Below are 24,770 nucleotides of genomic sequence, written 5' to 3'. Positions count from 1 at the left end.
TAAAGAATTCAGTATTTTGAAGCCTGGCTACTTTTCTAAATGTGTCCTTTAAGAAAATGTTTTAATCAAGGTATACAGTTGTATTCATTTCCCTCTATGGGCTCAATTCACATCTGTGCACAGGGCTGAAGGACTTACTGGTTTATAGCCTTTGGACTTCAATGTTGACATGGGGTGAATTAAGTCCCACTGAAGTACTATGATTGTCTGTCGGTGCAAGGGTGACTCCTGTGGTATAGCTTTGTGCTGGTCCTCTGCATTGGGTTGAATTTCACACACAGAGTATGGCACAATGGAGGTATTAAATTATTTGGCTCAGTGGACTATTTCCTAGCTTGGAAGCCACCAGCACCTGTTAGTGAAAGTAGCTTTAATTTTAATTTTCTTTCCCAGGGAGTACCTAGAGATACAAATCCGAATGATTTGGAGTCTGAGCAGCAAGAAAGGCCAAGACTCCTTTTCTTTCGGGAATCTCTGTCCTTTACTAATAGTGACCTCATTGCCATATGATAGGCTGGCCACACAGCTAACAAAACTGACTGCTCAGTTCAGTCCACAAAGGATTTTGATTTTGAAAGCAGTTATGCATCCAGTAGCCATTAGTTGTTCATGGTTCCAAGCTCCATAAATCTCCTTTGCAAACTCCCAATTATTTGATTATATTCTTGCACAAATAAGTTTTGCTGGCCATGAAGATGTCTGTCCAAAAGGAAAACTTCATAAACAAAAACATTCTACAAGGATCTGAACTATGGTTTCACCAAGAGGTGACATATCTCCAGCAGACTCAAGTGTCACTAGAAAATACCACTCTACTGAAGTATTAAATCCTTTTTCGAGACTCAGATTCTTTGTTCTACAGAGCAGCAAAGCAGCTGCACACAACAGAACTATGTACTTTACAATTAATTAACAGATGCATTATTGGGTCAAATTAGCCTTCAGTCACCTTTATTGATATTCCAAGTATCAGAGCTGGGCCAGCTTTTATATTCTATTTACTAGACACAAGGATTAGAAAATAGACTGTGCCCCTTATTGTCCCCAACCTTCTGCAAATGTTGCAACTACAACAGCAAATATGCAAATGCAAGCCTTGATTTTGTAATAATTTAAAAATATTGTTGTATATCCTCACTCTCCTCTCTAATTATCTCTGCCAGGAAGCAAAGTAGCTAGAGAAAAATCAATGCAAAGTGATTAACTAGCTCAGTGATTATCTGTGTGTTAACATCACATTCCCCATGGTTTCCTTTTTGCATGCTACACATAGAAGGGACAAAAAAAATGAGTTACCCAGAGATCATTAAGGGTCAAATGCAATAAAGGGTCAAATAACCCTAACCCATCTGATGGACAATGCAGGCTCTTTCCCTGAGTCTCCTTTGCTCATAAATTGCAGCACTTCCATGTAATTCAGCAGTTTACACCCCCTATGGTCCACATCTGTGGCCAGGTATTTTAGTATATTCCAGGACTCTGTCTATAATGTGTTCTTCTGCATCCGTCCTGGCAGATGGGTTAGAAAAACGCTATAGAACTGTATGTGGAGGAGAGGGGATGTGGTGCCAGATCACCCCTATTCCCCGATGAACAGTTCTGCCATCCAACCTATGAAATGGGCTGAAAGAAGGACCTCACTCTAAAGCAGGGGTGGGCAATAATTTTTGACAGGGAGCCACTCCCAAGATTTTGGAAAGTGGTCGAGGGGTCTCACTCTTGCATGGTATTAATGGAGGAGATGCAGGGCTTAAGAGTGCAGAACGGAGCGTGGGGTAAAGGACTGAGATGCAGGAATGAGAATGGAGTCTGGGAGGGAGTTTGGGTGAAGGAGGTGGTTGTGACCTATGTCAGGGAACTGGAGTGCAGGGTTTTGGGATGTGATCTAGGCTAAGGGACTGTGATATCAGGCAGGAGATGGGGTGCCAGATCTGGGAGGGGGTATATGGGTGCATGTTGAGTAGCGGGGAGGAGTGTGGGGCAGAAGGTTGGTGAAGAGAGGGGCTGAGGTGCCAGAGGCAGGTTCTCGCCAAAAGACTTACAAGCCTGCCTGTCTGCCTGCCTGCCTGCAGAGCCATAGGTTGAGTGCACTCTTTCTTGGCCTGGCTAAAGAATGGATGTCAGACACCTAGGGAAAATGTTTCAAAGAGCTGTGATCCAACATTGTGTTTTAAAGAAACAGATCACTGTAGGTTCAAAGCCTTCCTCATGACACACACCATGACTGCTTTCCCTCTGTCAGGTATCCCTGCTGTATGATGTAATCGTAGATTAGAAACAAAGCAAAACAAGTTACACAATGCAGGGGCTCCTGTGGAATTAATTATATGTGTTGCTTTATCTACTGTATATATATGTAAATTAAATTCATCCTATTTTCTTTGTGCATACTCCCCAAAGATCAAATTCTGTGGAGGTTTAATTATGTTTTCATCTTGTTCAATCCTTTGGTGGATCTTCCTAGTTCGGTTCCTGTAAATCACACTTAACATATGTTATCAGCAAAGCAAAGGCCCTAGAGCAACAACACAGCATAAAGAACCTCAACAGCTATTTTGTACATCCAAGAAATGAATACCAAATATTTCCAGACCAGCAAAGCTTTCATACCACTGAAATGAGGTAATTTATTTACAAGCCACCCCACATTCTGCTGCTCATGCCTCAGATTCAGCTACATGCTTTGTGTGTGTTGGACTATGCACTGACTTGATTTCACAAGCTCAAGGTTATGCATCCTTTGATTTTACATCTGTCACCCTAGAAACCATCACCTCTGTTTTGTAGCTGTGTCTTATGCTCTTGTTTAAAAAAAATACAGCACACCCAGACTGAGCTCCTATGACCCCCACTTCCACCCCTCATTTGTGATAAAGTCTCTTAAATACAGCCCATTCTTCAGGAGAATAGCAAGTGCAGCTTTGGCGTTAACTAATAGATCGCAGAATCTGTAATGAAAGGAGTGAGCACTTGTAGAGACTAAAAATCTCATTAAGGCTAACACATTGACTCAGTATGTGACCTTAGCAAAGTCACTTGATCTCCTTACAGCTTTGCAAACCAAACTATGAAATGGGCTCACAGAAGGACCTCACTCTAAGGAAATACTGAATCTAATTTCACTCACGTGGACTTTTCTGGGCACAGTATCCTTTTCAATTCAATAGACAAAATAACACAGGTCATATGAAAAGTACCTAGTCCCAATATGTGGCACAGCTGTTCAGTTTAGGGTTGCAAAGTGTCTGGGATTGGCACGGTCTCTGTCCGGTAAAAAAACCAGAAAATACTGGACATCTTCTTTTCTCGGACAGAAGGCCGCTCCGGACATTTCTCCTCTGCTGCGTCTGGTGGGGGGGAGCTTTGAGTGTGAGGATTTAAAGGCGCAGTGCCTCTTTCTTTTGCTCAACAACTTTGGTTCCCTGGTTTTTTATGTTTTGGCACAACCAATTTTTTTTCCCGCCATGTGCAGTATTTTTTTTTTTAAGTATCTGGCAGCCCTAGTTTTGTCCACCCCATCATGCAAAAGCCTTAAAATGAATGTGCTCTTCAGCTACTCCTTTATTAATTGGTAATGTCTTTGGTAGCAAGATTTTTTTCTTTAAGTTATAGGGATAACAAAAATATACAGTGTTATACCTGTCAATATTAAAAATAATAGACATGAGCCTTGGACGAGATAATAAGCCTCAAGCATGGAGGCCTAAGCCTCAAAATTGTAGGCTGGGGGGCTGACAGACTTGCCGGGCCCCTGAGAGTAGAGGGGCCATCCTCACGCTCCTGGAAGGGGTGAGGCATAGGGCAGAAGGGCAGGGCTGGAGCAGCCAGCCCCAAGGCTGACCAGAGTCACCACACTGAGCTAGCCACCCAGCACTCTGGCAACAATTTAAATGGGCTGGGGCTCCAGCCAAAGCCACTGTCACAGTTAGTGGCAGCAGCCAGGTGCTTGTGGATCACCAAGCCCCAGGCACGGACAACAACCTCCTTTCCCCCCCCCCCCCATCCACTACCCCCCGTTGGTGGACCTATTCTAGATAGTGCAGGTTCAGAGGAAACTTTCCCTTAACTGCCTCTTGAAGGATTTCTTCTTAGCTGCTATTGGGATCAGGATACTGAACAAAATGAAACATCAGACTTATCCACCATGGCAATTCCCATATTCATATATTATTTCTGAAGCAATCTATGCTCTTATTGTTAGGATCTGTTTTAAGTTTTCTATAGCACACATCACTGGGATGTCAAAAGCAGACTGTTAATATGAAGTCTCAGTATGTAGTTTTAACCCATACACCTACTGGGTGTGGTTCACTGTCCCATGCAGTGGCACTTAGACCACAGAGAAAGAGCTTGCTCCACAGCCTTAGCTAAGACCCAGCTGGCTTTTAATTCAAACTGATGGTCATGCACTAAGCTCCAGAGGTCCCAGGTTCAGTTCCACCTGTCCGTATTACCATTACAAAGTGAACTACCTTCTTAGTAAGTTAATTCCAGAAATTAGACACTAGGGAAAAAGGGACTAGCTCTCCAGCTGTCAATAATTTTGCCAGAATACAGAATAATGTTTGGGTGGGAGCTGAGAGATGAAAATTGTGACTCTTCAAAATGAGAGTTAATTGCTAAGAATATGCTTAAGGTTTGACTTGCTGACTTGGAGAAATATGTAACAAAATACAAAGTAGATACATACAAAATATCAAAACTCAGCTGAATACAAATCAGGATATGGTAGAAAATACAAATCAGGATATAAAGCATAGATTATAACTCATGTTTAGAAGGATTTCAACTCTTAGCAGTGTTGGGAGTTCGGGGGCTTTTTGGACGGAGTCCCCACAAAATGGTCCTGATATAAATTCAGAACAGTTTAAAACAAAAGAAAACTCTCAGCAATGTTTTCTACAAGATGGTCAGGATTTAAAGGTAACGTGCATACTCCACAGTAGGGATGTTAAAATATGAATATTTAACTAATTGAGTAGTTGATAACATTTCTATCGACTACTCAATTAGTCAATAGGCAGCCCGGTTCAGTTCCGGCTTGTGCCGGGTGTGGGACCAAGTCCCGCTCTGGCTCTGCAATTTAAAAGGCAGTCGGAGCCGGACAGCCTGCTCCCTAGCTCCTATGGAGTTTTAAATTGCAGAGCCACGGCAGGGTTTTGTCCCACACCTGGCAAAAGCCAGAACTAAGCTGGGCTGCCTGCCCAGCTGGCAGCAGCCCCTGTGCGTGGGGGGCTGCAGCCGGGATTTGGGACTTCCCACACACAGGAACTACTGCCATGAAGCAGCCCCTCCCACCACCTCCAGTCTCTGCTAGAGGCAGCAGCAGGGGGCAGGGAATGGGTGGCACTGTGGAGCTGGTGCTGGTAGAAACCGGCTTTTAAGCCTGCTTCCCCAACACCAGCTCCTGTTTCTCTCCTTCGCCCCCCCACCCCCGCTTATACAGAGGCAAAAAGGTGGGGGGAATGCAAGTTGTCAACTTGACGACCCAATAAGCATAGGCTGTTACATACAGCCCATTCTTCAGGAGAATAGCAAGTGCAGCTTTGGCGTTAACTAATAGATCGCAGAGTCTGTAACGAAAGGAGTGAGCACTTGTAGTGACCAAATAGCATAGGCTTATTGGGTAGTTGACTAGTCCTTTACATCCCTAATCCACAGAGATGGGCAGGAAGTTTTACAGTTGAATTGTATTTAGTGAATTGTGATCTATCTGGCTGACTGCCTCATGCTGTAGGTGCATGACTCTGCTCATTCCAGAGTGCTCTCATCCAGGCTGCTGAACTTCAGCCATTCCAAAAGCAGCTGTATTCAAAAATGTTCACGCTCATCCAGGCTCACCTCCTGATTTAAGGCCTGTTCATTATTCCCTTAAAGAAAATGGTGCAGCCCACCAGCAGCGTTCGCTCTGCTGGGGTGAAGCAGCTGTCTCAGGAAAAAATGCTTTGGAGATCAATTGAAGAGAAAGAGGAGGTGGGAATTTTCTTTCATAGGTGAACCTTACAGAGATAATCACTAGCTGGGAAATTCCACCCGCCCAACTGACCCTTTCGACAGTCTGAATCAGCTCAATTTCTCTGTGGAAGGTTAAGGTTCAACCTACTCATCAGTGATCTGCAGAATCAATACTTTCCAGTGGAAACTGACATTCTCTGCCAAAAGAGCACAATATGACATATTGTCATCTGTTCAGCTCCTCAGTGGCTTTTGTCGTTACTGTAACGTAGGAACAGGGTTCAAAGAAAAAACAATTTATACACAATAGATGCCAAAAAGACCACTTCTTAAAAAGGCAGCAGAGAGGCTGGGCCTGAAATTGGGTGAGAGAACAACACTCATCCTTCTGCTCCACTCCTCAGAAGGAATCTGTGTGAAAGGTAACAATCCTTGGGAAGAGACAACACAGAAAGGGATGGGCAAGGGTGAGCAATCCATGTCCCTTAAGGATGCATCTACACTGCATCCTTAACTCAAACTAAGTTGCACAATTTGAGCTACACAAATTGCATGGCTTATTTCAAGTTAATTTCAAAATAGCTTATTTTGTAATTTGGCGCTGTGTAGACAGCACCAAATTTTGAAATAAAACACTATTCTGAAACGTCCCTTAATCCTCGTGGAACAAGGTTTACATGGACGTCGGAGTAGCGAGCCCGTTATATTTTAAAATAACGGGCTTGTTCAAAAGACACACAATAGCTATTTTGGGATACCAGAAGTATCCTGAAATAGCGCCGCAGTGTAGACATACCTTTTAAGTGACATACGTCATCAGTTATTGGAAGAGCTGATTTATGTGTTTAAATACTGCTTGTTTTCTATTGATTTCATTCCAATTAATTGGCAAATCCTGGTTTGATTTCCTGTATTCCTAGTACAACATCTTTATAGTCCATAGTGCTCCTCCTTCTCCATTTAACTCTCAGTGGCAAAATACACTCTGGGAAGAACAATTGGGGTGCATCTACACTGCACCCTTAGCTCAAAATAAGATATGCAACTTGCACTATACAAATTGCGTATCTTATTTCAGTTCTTTTTCAAATTAGGCTATTACAAAGTTTGGCACATCCACACAGTGCCAAATTTCAAAATAACACACAATTTTGAGACATCCCGTAATCCTCGTGGAATGAGGTTTACAGGAATGCCGAAACAGTGCGTCCACTATATTTTGCAATAGCAGACATGTTCAAAAGACACGGGGTAGCTATTTCAGGATACCTCTGGTATCTTGAAATAGTCTTGCACTGTAGACATACCCACGTGACAGTTGCCTGAAACTTCCCTGAAGTGAGAGTCCAGGTGATGTACTGGAGACATGACATAACACAACACCCACATATATATACAAACACAAAGAGAAATCCACCTGATGTAATTACTAAAAAGCAATGGAACAAGAACAGCCATTAGGTTCATCAAAGCTCACCAAGCTTTTCTATTTAATGCTCTATTTCCTTCAAGAAGGAAGCTTATGATTTACTGAATAACCTCAGTGCTGCTCTGCCTCAATGGCTTTGCCAAACGAACACATGCATTAGTCTGTAATGGGAGTGACTTAGACTATGTCTACATTACCAGGTTATTTCGAACTAAGAGACAGGAAATGGGAACAGGTCCAATACCCTGACAAAGAGAGTTTGGAAATCATAATCCACTTGCTAAGAATTATGCCTTTAAACCTAGAATCTCATTGCTCCAGGAGGAGAAGTTAGCAATTTTCCAGCTTTTCATTTACCGTTTGGAAATCGATTTGTCAATAGTTCAGGCCTTTTAGTATGCCAAGCCACTGCTATTCTAAGGGCCTTTTCTAAGCGGTTCTTGCTAGTTCCATTCATTTCACATTTTTAGTCTGCTGTTTTCTTTACTTTTCTACATTAAATTCCATTTGCTGTGCAGTGACCTGACATCTCTTTGATTTTCTTTCCCTGTCTGCTCTGCACTTGCAGGTGACAGCCAAGTAAGAAATCTGCAGCTGGTTTCTTTGTATGGGTCACTTAGCCAGATTAGAAACACTGAAGGAAGCACTAACTCCTCTTCAGGCTTCAATCAATACTTCCTCCACGTTTGACATAAGTACTCTATTTTTAAGCAATCCATTGCCACGTGTTGTGCTGACTGCATGATCCCTTCAGTTTGAATAGAAACTTGGCAAGTAGGACTTAAAAAGTTTCCTGCAACTCTCTCATATTCTGTCAGACCAACTTCCATCAGTATTTTGACTTCCGTTTTGTGTGTGTGTCTCTGTGCACGCATTCTTGTATTACTATGGGTGCAAGGGGAGAAAGAGCAAAGCTTGCAGAATAGAAAGGAAGTTTCTAAGTGAACTGTTGTTTTTCTGACTGCAGCAACTGAACAGCTTCCAGCCAGAATATTTGCCTGTGCTCTTTGCATGCACAGCTGGTATTTACATTTCTGTACATTTGTTATAATCATCTAAAAAAGAAATGGAAATAGACATAACAATTATCTGATCCACAGTTTTCAAATGTGGGTGCCAAAAGCTGTATTGCCTGTCCCACGCATTCAATAATTCTGTGTCAGGCTTACCCCCAAAATCAAGAGATTGGTTGAAAAATAACAAGGCTTTTGACAAGAGTAACTGTTGTTGTTTTTATGGGTCTTCTGTAGCTGGAGACACTAAAGGTCATGTTTTCCTGCTTTTCTAGAAACTATTCAGATATTCACATGACTCCAGCAGATGAGGCTTTAAGAAAAAAAAACCTCATCGCGTTGCAAAAAAATCATTGTGCAAACTAGGCAATTAAGAGCCAATTTATCAAAGTACCTAAAGATGCAGAGAAGTGCCCAGTAGGATTTTCAAAAGCATCCGAGTGCCCAAGTGTTACACTCTGATGCACCCCAGAGCAGCAGCCTCTGAGACTCGTGCAGTCTTTCCATTTCCTTGGGGATGATACAAACCAGATTTACAGTGTACTATGCCAATACACATCAGAAAACCTTCAAACTCTCTTGATACAAAAGATGCCCCATTATCTCAAACAAGGTTTCAAATAGGCAAAACATCACAAATGAAGAGGCTAGGCATGACATTTAAGGGGTCATGTGAAATTACAAATGCAAAGGGGTAATGTGATAACTAGTCCACAATAATCAACTGTGTGCATTCAGTGCAGCCGAGGGACCAGTAATATCCACTGCAATTCTTTGCCAAGACTATAACTACTGGTTTCAAAGGGGCTGGAGAAACAGTCATTCCACTCACTGGGTGATCTGAGCATGTCTTCACACCTTGCTCAAAGTCTGAGTGCACCCCTGGCCACCAAGCATAACTATGCAAAAATCCCTTCATTTATTTAATTCCCAAATGCCTTTCTGGAGCCACATGCAGGACTTCTTGTCACAATGCTGCTGGGATGATCTCTTGGGTACTTGAATAAGATACCCAAGTATCTACATAAGATACCCAAGTATCTGCATATGACAAGGAGCACATGTCTTTATTGTGAGCTAGGAACCCAATTTTGTAGAATGTAGACCAAGTTCTCTTAAAGACCGAGTTCGTCCATTTTGTTTGTACATGTGATCAGCTTGCACAAATCATCATCTTAAAGAGTGACATCTATGGAGTGCCCTTAATCAAATGGCATATTTTTCAGCAAAAAGTTCTCTGGCATTTCTGCATAGAAGGGTGCCAACCCAGAAGAATGACTAAACACAGCATTTCTTTGAGATGTATCAAATTAAAGTCATTCTGCTACAACTGAATAATCCACTGCTGCAGCATCATGCTCAGTAGGTTAAGGGCCTTACGAAAGAAGTCCAGAATAAGCAAATGTCCAGTTTCTAAAGTAAACTGTCTTCCCACTAAATAAACTTGGAAGAGGACAACAGCAAAAGCCATCATCAAGAAATCTAGCTCGATCTGGCAATGTGTTGCTTCCATAGGGGTGAGAGTTCAGGATGCCACATCCCTCATGGGGCATAACCGCACCTAGACCTTGATTGCATGCATCAGTTTGAATCATTATGGACTTCCTTGGATCAAAATAAGCTCTGGATTGGATCCAACAGGGGTCTTGACCCAGGTTTTCAAAAGCCTGCTTTGCCTCTTTAATCCGAACCAACACTCCTTGCCCCTGGGTTAAATCCTACAGCAGCTTAGCAAAGGTAGGGCAGAGCACATATACTAGGGTATGTCAACACTACAGCGCTAATTCGAACTAACTTAGTTTGAATTAGTTAATTCGAACTAAGCTAATTCGAACTAACGGATCCAGACTAAAAAACTAGTTCGAATTAGCGTTTTGCTAATTCGAACTAGCATGTCCACATTAAGTGGACCCTGAACCGGGGTTAAGGATGGCCGGAAGCAGTGCCGGCAGGGCATCAGAGTAGGACTTAGAGCGTGGAGCTGCTGTCTAGGCTACCCGAGGGCTGTGCTTAAAGGGACCTGACCCCCACCCCGGACAGACAGTTCTCAGGGTTCCCCGCTTGCAAAGCAGTCCTGGCTTGGAGTGCCCTGAGTGCCCACACTGGGCACATCACAGCACTCAGCCATCAGACCGGCTGCACTTGCCGCAGGCTACCATTTGGGGAGAGGGGGCAATTGGGGGGCTGCAGGAGAGCTTCCACCCCCAGAAGCCCGCAGAGCCAGCCCAGTCCTCCCCATCGGGGGCTCATACCCCATTCCTCCCTCACCTCCTTCCACTTACCCTTCCCTAGCCCCCCTTCCTGATGTACAAAATAAAGAAAACGTGTGGTCAAGAATAGAATCTCTCTTTATTGAACAAAACTCGGGGAGACTGGGAAAAGGAGGTAGGAGAGGGGAAGAGAGAGGATGGAAGAGGGGAGGGCAACTAAAATGATCAGAGGTTTGGAACAGGTCCCATATGAAGAGAGGCTAAAGAGACTGGGACTTTTCAGTTTAGAAAAGAGGAGACTGAGGAGGGATAGTATAGAGGTCTATAAAAGCATGGGTGGGGTAGAGAGGGTGCATCAAGAAAAGTTCTTCATTAGTTCCCATAATAGAAGGACTAGAGGACACCAAAGGAAAGGAATGGGTAGCAGGCTTCAAACTAGTAACAGAAAGTTGTTCTTCACAAAGCAATTCGAACTAGCTTTTTAGTCTGGATGCGTTAGTTCGAATTAGCTTAGTTCGAATTAATTAATTCGAACTAAATTAGTTCGAATTAGCGCTGTAGTGTAGACATACCCAATAACTGTATAGATCACTGTTTCTCAAATCTAATATGGAACTGGAAGCTTTAAAAAGAGTTTGACACACAAACCATTCATCTTACTTTGTGTAAGTCTATCTTGAGCTGTTTATTTTACAAATATACATATGTAGTGTGTATATAGATCAGTGTTTCCCAAATGGTGTTCCGCAGAACCCCAGGGTTCTGCGAAGTGAAATAGGGGTTCCACAAGAAAATTCCATTACAAGCAGAATTATTGTAATGGAATGGAATTTTCATTCATTTATGAATTTTATTGAAAACAATTTTCATTTGTGTTTGCCACGATAAGTGTCCCTGTGTAATGCTAGCATAGCCAGAGAGTGGGGATGATGATGTCACTACTCAGCACTGTGTGCACAGTCAGTCAGGGGTTCTGCAATATATTTTATCATACAAAAGGGTTCCGTGGCCAAATAAAATCGGGAAACACTGGTGTAGCTGTTGCAGCTCAAGCTCTGAAGCCTTGGGAGCAGATGGATGTCAGAGCTCAAACTCTAACTCCACCCACAACTGCAAAGTGCAGTCTACATAATTATTTTTACAGCCCTACCATGACCACCAAAAGCCCAAGTCTCCTGACCAAGGCTGAAGGCTCTCTCCTATGGTCAGTCTGGGAGCAATGTATACATCCCCTATGAAACTATTAATATACTATCCACAGGGGTTGTTTAACATCTTGGCTTTAAGAAGCAAAGAATCTCTGAGCTGCATTGTGCTGTCCCCTTTAAAAGCTTTACAGATATATTAAGGAAAATAATATCAGCTCTAATCAGAATTGTGGGTTGATGGGTTGAGAGTTTTTAGCCCTGCCTTGCTCTATTAGTACAGCCTGGGTAGCTTTCCTAAATAACTTTGTATACAATGCTATGTCCAGGGCTTTACCTCTTGGCATCTTAAGTCAGCATTTCTGACAGTAAATACTAATGTCAAATGAAATGCATCATGCAAATTAGCACTTAGCTTTGGGAGCAAGAAGGTCATGAGCAAATGTTTCTTAAATACTCTGTGGCTATGTCAACTTCAATTTGAAGAAAGCGAGTTTCCTCCACAGCATTACCCCCTCCCTCTTAGTTCCTGGAGCCTACAGAAGAGAAGAGTCAAGCTAGGAATGGGTCCAAGAGGGAAAAGTTACATTGTGAGCCCTGTTGTGCAGTCTGAGACCATTTGTGAAGACTCCTGCCTTTAGACAAGGAGCCCCGGCATCAGAAGGCATCAGGAAGAGCAGAGCACTCATGCAGATGGTGTTTGGCTTCTTGGAGGCTGTATGCTGGGAGGCAGGGGAGAATCCTCTGCTTCTTTCAAGGAGGGCACCCCTTCCTATCTGACTCCCAGATTTTCTCTGCCAGAAGAATTCTGGAGGAAACTGAGTTTTGTTTTCCTTCCCCTGCAATCCTGCCATGGATTTTCCGATAGCAAGGATTGATCTGGGCCTCTTAGTTCCTTCCCTCTGCTCAGACTTTTATATTACTCACTATCTCACATATGTGTCCATTTTTTTGCAACTATCCTAACTTATTCAGCATGAACAATGGACATTTAAAATGCTGTCCCAGAATTTGTCCTCCCACATTTTTCTACCTAAAGTCGATGTAATTGCTTGCATGTGTTTTTTTGGGAAGGCAGGGGAAAGAAGAAGCAATGATCCAATTTTTTAAAATAAATTTTAAAATGCTATGTCAGCAGCCATTTCATCAGCAACCATCTACAAACAAATCCAGAGTAAGAGGGAATGAAAGAGAAACAAACTCAGGACAATATTTTGCACTCAGATCTGCAATACAAATCTCTACTGAATATTCTGCACCCAGTGTTCATGCACTGTACCAGCAGATGTTTCTTATGTCCTCAGGACCTGATGTTGTGAGCCTTTACTCTTGTGAGCAGTCCCTACTCTCAAGATATATTCAGTTGGGATTATTTGCATATAAACCGCTCATGTGCATAAGGATCTGTGGGACTGGGCCCATAGGAATCTGTTGTTCTTGGTGGAGAGCACACTGTATCAAAACACTTAAGTACGTGCTCAGTCACAAGCAGGGTCGTGTCCCTTTTGCAGAAAGATTTAATTTTCAAACTCCCAAGAAGTTACTATAAACAGGGAGTAAAAAAAAAAAAGTTCGTTTATTGAATTCCATTGTTTTGCACAATTTAGCTAGCACCTTTCTTGGTTTCTTCTGTTGTAACCCGGAACGTAGCACTATTAGGGAACCAGAAATCTACGTTATGCTAAATCAGGAGAGGGCAGTAAGAGTCTAACTAGTGAACCATGTCCAGCCTGTGGTCTGCTGATTGCTCAACCCTGCGCTTAATTCACAAGAATTAATCGTCAAACAGGATCAGACACCAAACAAAACCCCCAGCAAGACCACTGAGCAAACATGAATTTATTTAGTAGCACATTAAACTCCTTCTCCCATTTCTAGCCCCAAATTATGATGGCTTATGGGTGGCTTTTCAAGCTGCAGGTGGCTTTCTTAGAAGAGCAGCCACTGGCCAAGATGAAGCAATAAGTGAGGGCATGCTGTGGCACACTGATGTAGTAGCAAGCAAGAAAACAAATACATAGGATTCCTCCTGGGACACACTAACGTAGATAAAAGGTTCCTTTCTTGTGTCTGTGGTACTGGCATTTTGACACATGCAGTGCCACCTGTTGCATAGTAAAGATTTTCTTGATGTTATTAGTAATAAAAATACTCTTTGTCTCACTGCTGTTGACAAGTCCAGCACTTCTTTCATTATTCCCTCCCCTAGGTTTGTACAGATACTAGGTGCTGCCTAATACGGCTCCGCTCCACAGGAAGCCATCATGTTTCCAAAGACAGAAACAAAAGTACAACACTGAGATAAGAACAGATTGTTTCCAATTTCACTTCATACACTGAATACTTGAACTTCTTGTAGCTGGTATCAGCATGGGAGCTGTTTCTGTCAATGCTTCTCCTTTCCAGGAGCAAGGATACATGCAGATTTAATTTAAGAAGCCTTTGCAGACAGCTTCCATTGATGTCAATGCCAGCAATGGGGGTGGAACCAGGGTAGAGCGCAGGACAGAATTAGAGCTGAATTTGGAAATACAGTGAATCCTCTTGTGCTCATTTGCCTTCTTCAGTGCAACAGAATGTAGTCCACGGGGTGCGATATGCAGCTCACAACTTGGGATCACTTCCCCTAACTCCTTTGCAAAGCATGCAGGTTATGGGACAACTGGAAGAGGCTGGGGAGAAAGCCAGGAGTGATACCAGGAAGATAAAGAGTTTACGACACAGCACTAAGGGGTAAAGAAGGTTTCGCTGAGTATTTATTTTATACTATACTAGAAGATTTATTCAGAATTGCTTGGGTCCTTAACTCAAATATGTTTTGTTTTTCTTCATTTAAATCATTGCTTTGGGGTGGATCTAGGGATTCAGTTTGCAGGCTGCCCCAGGGAGAGAGGGACAATCCCAGCCCTTTCTCGCCACAGCAGCTTTGGAATAGGTAGGAAGCACCTCTCCATAGCCACTGCAGCGGGCTCAGCTGGAGACACACAAACAAACTCTCTGAAATATATAATAAATAGCAGTCCCTTTCTCCTCTCCTGCCCCTGCTAGCCCAATGGAGTTACAGTTGTCCCAGTTCCCATCTCTGGCCACTTGCTGTCCCCTTTGGTAATTCTGGAGTATAATTCCCTCCTAACAGACCCCTCACTTTCCACTATATGAGGAACAATCAAATTCCAGGCACATCCTATTATCCTGGCACAACCAGACTCTGACTTTGCTTTTTTGATAGCTGCATACCAAATTTGGTGGTCCTAGCTCTTAACTGTTTAGGAGGAATTCTTGAACAAATGGACTCAGAGATGGATGGATAGACAGTCAGACAGATGCATATTTCTAAAATATACAGTATGATATCTATCTCTGCATATACCTCTAAGATCCAGCCCCATAAGTGGATCTTATTGTTCATACAGGATTTAGCACAATAGGCTGTCTATCTTAACTGAAAGACTCTTGATGCGACTGTAATACAATTAATCATAGTGATAACAGTGAGATGAGCAGAGCTAATGCAGTATCACTCAGAAGGGTGTGAGTGGAACCAGGCACCCTCCTAATCCCACCAGGAATGACTTCAATAGGAATTCATGCAGGTACAATAGTCACCTGCCTGGATTAGATTGCTGTTTCAGAGTCTCTGTTGGGAGGAGGATACTTTTTCTTTTATTTAAAATATTCTGGACTTGCTTTCCAAGCAGCAGAAGTTGACAAATTAAACACATAAATCACACATAAAATGTGGCTCCAGCTTTGAAGGATTATGACAATTTAAGGCAGATGGCAAAATCAGAGTTAGATCTTCTTTCAGCACCCGGCCAGAACAGATGCAATATATAACAAAGCTATGTCTATCCTAGCATTTTTATCAGTACAACTTTTGTCAATCAGGGATGTGAAAAACCACACCCCTACCTGACATTATGTTTCACCGATGAAAGTACCGATATGGAAAGCACTATGCTGGCAGAAAATACAGTCCTGCTGACACAGTTACCACTGCTTGTTGGAGGTGGTTTAATTATTCTGGCAGAAGAACTCTCCTACTAGTATAGAATTGCTACACAAGAGACCTTACAGCAGCCCAGTTGAAGCAGTACAGCTGTGCCACTGTAAGTTCTGCAGTGTAGACACAGCCTGAGGGTCATACTGCAACAAACACATCCGGGGCAGATGACCATTTTGCGGGGCCCAGGGCAGCACAATTTCGCAGGGCCCCCCTTTGCCACGGCGCATGCGCGGGGCTTCTTGAAGCACAGGGCCCGGGGTGGCCGCCCCGCTCGCCCTGCCCTGTATCCGCCCCTGAACACATTAATTCTCTTTGGTCCTTCAGAAAACCTAGAAATGCTACGTCTCTCGTGTCACTGCACATTTCATTGCAGCAAACATAACGAGTGACAACTGCCAAGGTAAATCAGTAATGCTGCATAAACGCATATAGGCAGTAAAAAGGGAATGGCAAAAAAACAGTATATCTGACATTCCTAACTCCTAACAACATCATGCCTTTAAAAGGAGCGTCTTCAAATCCTTTCCACTCCAGGATTGTTGTTTATGAGGGATAAAACAGAGAGGCAGTAACTCCCATTGAAACAGTTTCCTGCTTCTCACTGCAGACAGGGAAGATAGTAAGTTAATTAAAAATTGTTACAAGGGCAGCATTCATGAAGCCTCTTGTAATATTAGGAATAATACTGTTACCATTCCTAGCTGGCTTTCCTCAGGGTTATTTGCAAGTCACTCTATGTTAACTCATGCAATGCTTAGACATGAGAGTAAAATAACTCAGATTATTCTGAATTGTCCAAAATTGTAGGCAGGAAGAAAAAAGTATAGGAATAATGTATCAGCAAGTATAAAAATAGATCTTCTTGAGGCATGATCTGTCCTTGGGTGAAAAAATTAATTGGCTGTTACTGGACCCTACAGCGTTTTCATTTTTCTAAATAATTACAGTATATTCTTTATAGCATAGGTGGATATGTTTACAGAAGTGTTTCTGGGCATTCATTCATTGGCTCATTCAGATTTAATGAACAAAACAAATGGGATGTAAAGTATTAACTGTGTGTAAATAATTGTGTTTGCTTTTGTTCCGCTTGTGACAGGCAGAATTTCAAAACTAAATCTGCACTGGAGAAAGTCTTGCTCAAGAAAGATAAATCACACACTGGGCTTCTGTGGCAATGCCAAGAATTTGGGCAGCTGAAATGGAGTGGCAAGATGTATGCTAAAAATGTAGTTTAAAACAGAGAGGCACACTCCACGGAATTGTCCATTTAAATTAGGAATCTTCAGACCATGAGCTCCAAGGCACCCAAAGCAAGTTGGCATTAAAGTAGATTATTCACAAAGCGCTGCGGCTATCAACCTGCAAGAGACTATGTGGCATGGCTGCTTTTAAAACCCTGGAACAAAAGATCAAAGACTGCATCAATACAGCAGGAAATTCAATGGCAGGACAAATAACTTCTGCTGTGCAAATAAGATTTTCCAGAACTTAATTTAATAATTTATCCTTTTTGACACGAGTGCACTAGAGTCAGAAAAAGTGTGAGAAAAGCAGGGCACCTGAATCAATGACAGACTGATGAAAACTATTTAGAGAACATGGCCTCACAACATGGCCTCACTCTAATGAACACAAATATCCTCTTTTTTGACACTGTATTTCAGTGTTTCCGTTTTCAAAGATGTACTCAGCACCTTTGCACAGCATATTTGAAAAATGGGTTCTGCACTCGTGATTGAGTATTTGAAATATGAGTATTGCTATATAGTGAAGCAGAGTGACCTCCCTCTGGACCTTATAATGAGGGACACCTCCCTCCAAGTCCCTTGTCCCCCCCTGCCTCACTGGAATACCCACTGGGGGTGGGACAGGAACTGGGGGTATGTCTACACTACAGAGTTTTGTCAGAAAAATGGCCATTTTGCCGACAAAACCTGAGTTACATCCACACTGAAATCGTGTTCTTTCGAAAGAACAGGGTTTTTTCTGACATTGGGAATCCTCCTTCTACAAGGAAGAAGCCTTTTTCCAAAAGAACTCTTTCGGAAAAAGGCATGTGTGGACGAGGAAGAGGGAGTTCTTTAGCAAGAAGAGGAAAGAAGAAAAAGCACAGGTGCTCTGATGGCCACTCATCACAGCTTACATGCGAGATAGCGTCCATTCATTGTGGACGCTACCTGTCAAAAAAGCAGATGGTTTTTTCGATGCGCTTTCACAGTGTGAACGCTCTCTTTCAGAAGAAGTTTTTTCAGAAGATCTCTTCCGGAAAAGCTTCTTCTGAAAGAAGCCTGCAGTCTAGACATAGCCTATAAGAAAAGAGTCCTGGAGCTCAGTTGATGCTGGAATACCCCTGCAGAATCCTTATCTAATAGCAGAGCCAAACATCACCCACTGAGCAAAGAGATAGAGGCTGCCGAGGAGTGGCTGAAGTGGCTGCCACCTGACTGCAAGGTGTGATAACCGAGTCCCCCTCATCAGAGCAAAATGAACTAAGTGGAGTGGGAAGTAGCCCAGGGCAAGCAGACTTCAATCCCGTTGTGCTGCCGGGAAGTAAAGTAGTGTGTTTCAGTGATCTCCCTGACTGACACGATGATGGGACCACCAGCCACAAGTAGAACCATGAGCTGGGACTTGGTGAGTAGGGAGGGACCAGATCCCTCTACCCCTATGCAGCCAACCCTACCTGGTGGGGTGGTCTACTCACTTGAGACCAGAAGGACTTTCTATAGACTGTTATATCACTAACTGCTCTAGCCAGGAGCCCTACATCATTGCTTGCTGCCAGCCCTTGTTGGGAGGCTTAGGGATAATGTTTACTTATTTCTCTGCCCCTGCCAGGGGATCAGAGCCCAGGCTGTTAACTGTTGTTTGCCCTGCGAAGAGGCTGTGGGCCATTGACTACAGATTTCTGGACACAGTAAGGCAGAGGGGCCTCCCTCCTCCCTGGACAGAGATGAATTGTTAACATAAGGACAATCTTCACACAAGAAATTATCTATCCTGGACAACCCTATGAGCTGGCAGTATGTGATGGAAGGGGAGCTTTATTTTTTAGGTAAAGAGCCATAGGCTTTGATATTAAACACTCTGAACCACTTGACCATGATTCTAACCATTATCAAATGTCAACAGGACTGTCTTCCTGACGAAGTGACTCTGGCCTAGGGTATTTAACCACCATTCCATGGGAATCTCTCCTCTCTCCTGTTCCTTCCTCTCCTTCCTGCTGCCTTGCACATAACCAGCACCTTCTTCAGCAGCCTGGGATGCTCTTTGGAGAAAAATACAAATTTAGGGTGTGTCTAGACTACATGGCTCCGTCGACGGAGGCATGTAGATTAGACAGATCGGCAGAGGGAAATGAAGCCGTGATTTAAATAATCACGGCTTCATTTAAATTTAAATGGCTGCCCCGCTCTGCCGATCAGCTGTTTGTCGGCAGATCGGGGCAGTCTGGACGCGCCGCTGTTGACAAGGAAGCCTTTGTCAATCGGCGCAGGAATGCCTCGTGAAACCATTTAAATCGCGGCTTCATTTCCCTCTGCCGATCTGTCTAATCTACATGCCTCCGTCGACGGAGCCATGTAGTCTAGACACACCCTTAGAGTCCAGTGCTGTCCTACAGCCTATCTCCTAGTCGAGGGATCCCCATTCTGAGCAGAAAGGGGATCTGCTGCCTTTCTGGCACCATCACTTCCTTCAGCCCCTGCACATTTTCTTTATGATGTCTGTGGTGTGTGCTGGAGGAAGAGGCAGAGTATGGACAGCTCAAGCAGTCTGGAATTCATTCTGCCCCAGTGAGCCTCCTCTGCATTGCCCAGGTTCTGTGCTGAGGGCTGGGGACCGAGACTGGGTAGGCAGTGGCTGAGAACCACAACCACAAACAGGAGTGGCCCTAGACAAGCTGCCGGCAACTGGCGCCCTAAGCGAAACGCGCGATCGGCACCCCCGCCTCCAAAGCCCTCAAGAGACATTTTTCTTAGTGCCCTAGGCGACCGCCTAGGTCGCCTGTATTGACGGGCCGCCACTGCATGCAAAGCATAGTCCCACAGATATCGCCCTGGAATACATCCAGTGTCCCATGGTTTGCCACAGTCTAGGAGAGGAGTCCTATTCCAATGGAGCCACAATACTGGTAAGTTTGGTGAAGCACTGAAGGCCAGAGCATGGATTATCTGGCTTCATGGAGATCCCTTTGGTTTGTGGGTGGGATTAACAGTCTCTCCCATAATGGGGTCTCTCCCTAATGTGAGGAAAGGGGAAAGAACTCCAAATGGAACGCCCACAGATCTTCCCTGTTGGCTTTAAAACAGGGGGGGTTGAGTGAGGTGAGGCCTTCAATGAGAGTTGAAGGTGTTCAGCATCTTCAGTTCATTAGTTTGTGAAGACTTTGGGCCCAGTTCTCTATGGCTTTGCATTCTGTGTAGTCATTTAGTCCAGTGCACAGTGACTGCCAACAGGAGCGGCCTGAGTCTGGCTGCAGCAGCTGGTGCCCCAGGCAGAAGGCGCAATCGGCGCCCCCTCCTGCACAGCCGTCAATGGCCGTGACATAATCACGGGGCGCCCGGACGGGCAGTGCCCTAGGCAACTGCCTAGTTTGCCTAGCCTCACGGGCCGCCCCGACTGCCAAGTGAGGTGGAGTGCAGTGAGGAAGGGCATGGAAGGATATATACTGCCAACACATCAGACTGTAAATAACTACCAAAAGTGCAATGGACCCCTGACCCCTTGTCTGCTTCCATGTCTGTACTGTGCCAAATATAATTTCAGTGCTATAAAAATACACAGGAATAATAAAAATAGCCAAAAATCTATTGAAACTAGACCATGAAAGCCAGAACACCATCAGCTCCTGCTGTCCCGAAAAGGCAAAAGTTGAAAAAAAAAAAAAAAACCCACACCAAAACAACCCCACCCTTTCTTGGATATTTCTGAACCTAGGTGTCCAGCCTGGTGTGTTATTAGCCAAGCCAGCAGGAATTAATTTAGACTTGGAAAATTATTGTTTTCCAGGAGTTCATTACTGAATCCCTGAGACACTTACCAGAAGAGACCTGGTAACCAAAGAGCTAAATCTGTTTACACAGGATGTCTCCAAAAGCATATTCTAGCTGATGGAAGACATGTATCTGAGAGGACTCAGCATTCTACAAAACAGACCAACTTTAAAACAGGAAATTACTATATTTGCTGGAAAACTGAAACACATGACAGTGACTTATTACATGATGGTATCTATTTTTTGGTCCTTCTGCACATTGTGGTTTATAGCAGTGCTTAAAAAAAATAAAATAAATGGCAGGTAGCCCTCCCAAGGCAGGACAGAGTTTACTTCTTAAATCTTCTCAGAAGTACAAGAGCCAAGGATCAGGGGGGAAATCACCGGGCCCAACATTTCTGCTGGGTTTTTTTTTTGGGGGGGGGGGAGATGCTTATTTTTAAAAGGATATTACAGTAAATTTTCAAAACAGTATATTACTGCAGTGGTTAGATATTTGTACAAATATTTTTCCTGTTTTCCTACCAAATTTCTCAGTTCCTTCCCTAAGGGAAAAGCAACTGTTTTTCCTTGTGTAACTGTAATGGGTGCCAAGAATGGATCCCCTCCCACGTGCATTGTGTTTAAGCAAGTTAATTAGGGTCAGAAAACAGGTCTCTTGCCAGCATACTTTGGTGTGTCACACCAAATGGGTGACAGGGGAGGGATCACATGAGGATTACCTGTGATCCTTCCCTCTGAAGCATCTGGCATTGGTCACTGTCAGCAGACAGGATACTGGGCTAGATGGACCTTTGGTCTGAGCCACTATGGCTGTTCTTATTAGTCTTGGTGTGACGGGGCAGAAGAGCCTCGCACTTCGGAGCATCCAGGGGCCGTGTGCCTGGCGGCCCTCGGGATGGGGCCGCAAGCCGTCGAGCCGGGCAGGTCACGGCCAGCCGCCCGAGCAGCCCCGACTCAAGCCGCGCAGCGGTGCGCGAGGTGCTCCTGGGTGGCCGCGGCCGCAAGACGTCCAGGCAAGCCGGGAAATCCCGGTGACATCACGGTGCGTGTGACATCACCCCGCGGCCATGGCGCCAGGCCAGAAGCGACTCCACACCGGCTTGGGCGGGGCCCCGCTGACAAGCCGTGGCGTGGGGATTTAAATGCTGGCTGGAGGAGTGGGAGGGAGGAAGGAGCGCGGAGAGCGTCCTCCCCGTGACAGGACAACGAATGGGCCCGAAGCCGAGAAGGTAAGCCCTGACTCGGCGGGCCAAACCCAGTTGGGGAGAGGAAGCAGCCCAGGGCGGGCAAAGAGAGCCTGCGGGCTGGCGCGTTAAGACAGATGCCCCGCCAGCCGGACTGGACGACCATAACGTCCGAGTCCTCAGGGCCCTGGGCTGGGGTCCATGAGAGGGGGCTGGGGTCTGTGAGAGGGGGTGGGCCCGGACCCCCCTCTTCCCATTGTGGGAGGCGAACCGTCCTCCAAGGCGAGAGAGGCCGGTCGGCTGCAAGAATAACTGAACAGGAAGCCGGAAGGCGACCTACAGGGTGAAGGGAGCATGGGATTAAGGGCGAGAGGGAGGAGGGACAAGCACGCCCCTGACCAGAACGTTTACACTTGGTCTTACACATATTCCTTTAGTTCCATATTTCTGCTAGCCTTACAATTTAAGGATGTGTCTCCTGAATCTAATCCTTCTTAAACTATGTGGCAAGTGTATATGGAAAACAGTCTGGTTCCACTGTGGACCAAATTCTGTTCTCAGTTACCTTGGTGTAAAGCCAGAATAGGTCATCAATGAGAAGAGTGTGGGCCAGAGTTGGCAACTTCGGTTACAGCTCTGTGCTTGAAGGAAAACCAGCCTTTTGCCACTTGCTGGCACTACTATGTTGAATCTTAGTCTGCAGTAAGTAACCCTAACCAGGCTGAGACACCAATCCTACAAACACACATTTATGCTTAACTTTGAATGTGTAAGTCATCCCACTGAAGTCAGTTTCTGTGTAATGTTAAATACATGTGAGATTAGGGTCTAATATAGCAGCACAGAAAAGAAAAAGCTTGTACTTCTCTGAAACATACACTCTCAAACACATTTAAATAAGTGAAGTCAACTTTGACTACCAACTAGTTCAGTCCTCATTCTGAAGTTAAATATATGCCTATGGATGAAAGCTTTGATCTCTGATAAGTGAGCATTTTGGACTAAGTATATAATGTTAATTTACAAACAACATTGTAATCAAAAGACATGACAACCGTCATCCTGTTCTGCTGCAAGAAGAAATTATGTGATTACAAAGTGTACTTTAGTTCAGCTTGTTTTTTCATCAGGTAACCTTTGCCTATAAATATTAGGTTCACAGAATGTAGAATCAGTTTTTGCAATGATGACAAACTAAAGCAGAAAAAACAGCATTTATGTGCAGCCTGCCTTTGGGTAGTTTGACAATGCACAAATTAGCTCTGACCCTCTAGTCTCTGACTTCAAACATTTCCTTTCAAATGTTTCCACTGCTTCAAGTATGCTGTGACACACTTGGAATTTGATCTCTCTATGGGTGGTTATTTCTTTAACGTTGTCCCTCCATATAGAAAAATAGACACTTTTAAAAGCAATGTGTCCTTGAGTTACAGTGTGCTCGGGAGAAGGATTGGTTTCATTTTGTTATGTGCTTTAGGGCCAGATTCCACCACTTTTATTCACTCTAAAAATACCTCTACAAATAGCTCTGGAGAAAACAAATTAATGCACTTTGTCTTTTCTATGGTTAAATGTAAGGCACATTGCTGAAGCTGGATTCCTTTTTGTGTCACATGGAGTTGTTTCTTCAAATGGCCACGTTTTTCAAACAGTATGATCTTACTTAACGCAGACCAGTATAAGGTATAGTGGAGTTCAAGGCAAGAGATGTTCTATTAACTGTTGCTATGTTTTGCTTTGTGGAGTTCAAACAAGACACATGCTCTTAGAAGTTACTTTGTTTTCTTGAGCTTTGAAAGGGTTTTCTTTGGGTCAAAAGACTCTGAACATATATGCTGGAAACCATCGTGACTAAGTGTCATAGTCTGGCTAAATGTTAGGGACATTTATAAAGGACTTTATTTTATTGTGATCTTTCCTGGCTACTAAATGGCACAGGTATAAGATGATTGTTTTCTTGGGGGAAACAGATTATCAATAAGATTAAACAAACAACATATAATAATGCTTTTGTTTTCAAGCAACAACCCTGTACAGTGTGCCTCTGTGTTCCTCCTGCTCATACCTGTAAAGCATGATATATTTTAAATCTATGATGCCTGGATTCACTCTCCACTCAGAGCTTCAGCACATCTCAAGCTGTTCGCTTTGAATAAAAAGCTTCTTGAAACAGAAAACTCTAGTTAGCCCTACTTGTGAAATTAAGATAAGAAATCCCTCAAGGGGTGCCCATTCTTATCAGATACATTATGTGCTTTGCAGGCTAAATAGGAAATGAAGTAGCATTCCATGTACACGTGTTATGAACATGTGTTCCCTGCTAGATAGGACTTACCATTGGCACATTAAATACAGCTTTTATACGGTAGCTACACTGAACTCTATACACTTGCAGAATACAGAGCATCCCTGCTATAAATTGCCCCGGTATACACTGGTTACACACTAACATTGTTGACACTTGTAGGAACTGATGCATTATAAGTCCTCCCATTCCCCATTCTTATGTAATGCCAAAAAAACCCCACAATTTGTGCAAATGGAAGTCAGCCGTGGGGAAAAAAATTCCCGTTTTACATTGTTTTGCTATTCATCCATGTGTTTTGAAACATATCTTGGATGTATAGGGAGGATGCCCTGTAGCACATCTCTCACGAGAGCAACTAATAATTAATGGTATTCCCTTTTATCATAAATACAGAACATTACTACATTGTAGGAAGTGGCTATCAGTCCAGTACTTATCTTCTGGTATAATGAACTCTCTGTGATACAGAGGTTTTTAGGGTGTTTTTTTTTCCATGCCAAATGACTGCACTAGGA

At 43.7% G+C, this 24,770-nt stretch overlaps 1 protein-coding gene across 1 annotated transcript in view; it reads right to left on the bottom strand.

Moving 5' to 3' along the window:
* LHFPL6 (LHFPL tetraspan subfamily member 6) overlaps positions 1–24,770 on the bottom strand; it is a 255,853-nt gene that overhangs the window by 142,325 nt on the left and 88,758 nt on the right. The gene's annotated exons all lie outside the window — the stretch shown is intronic.

The sequence above is a fragment of the Pelodiscus sinensis genome, chromosome 1 (assembly GCF_052426305.1).
Source record: "Pelodiscus sinensis isolate ZL-2025 chromosome 1, ASM5242630v1, whole genome shotgun sequence".
In the NCBI taxonomy this organism is placed as follows: domain Eukaryota; kingdom Metazoa; phylum Chordata; order Testudines; family Trionychidae; genus Pelodiscus; species Pelodiscus sinensis.
Note: the sequence above shows the minus strand (reverse complement) of the source record. Positions and strands in the feature narration are given on the sequence as shown.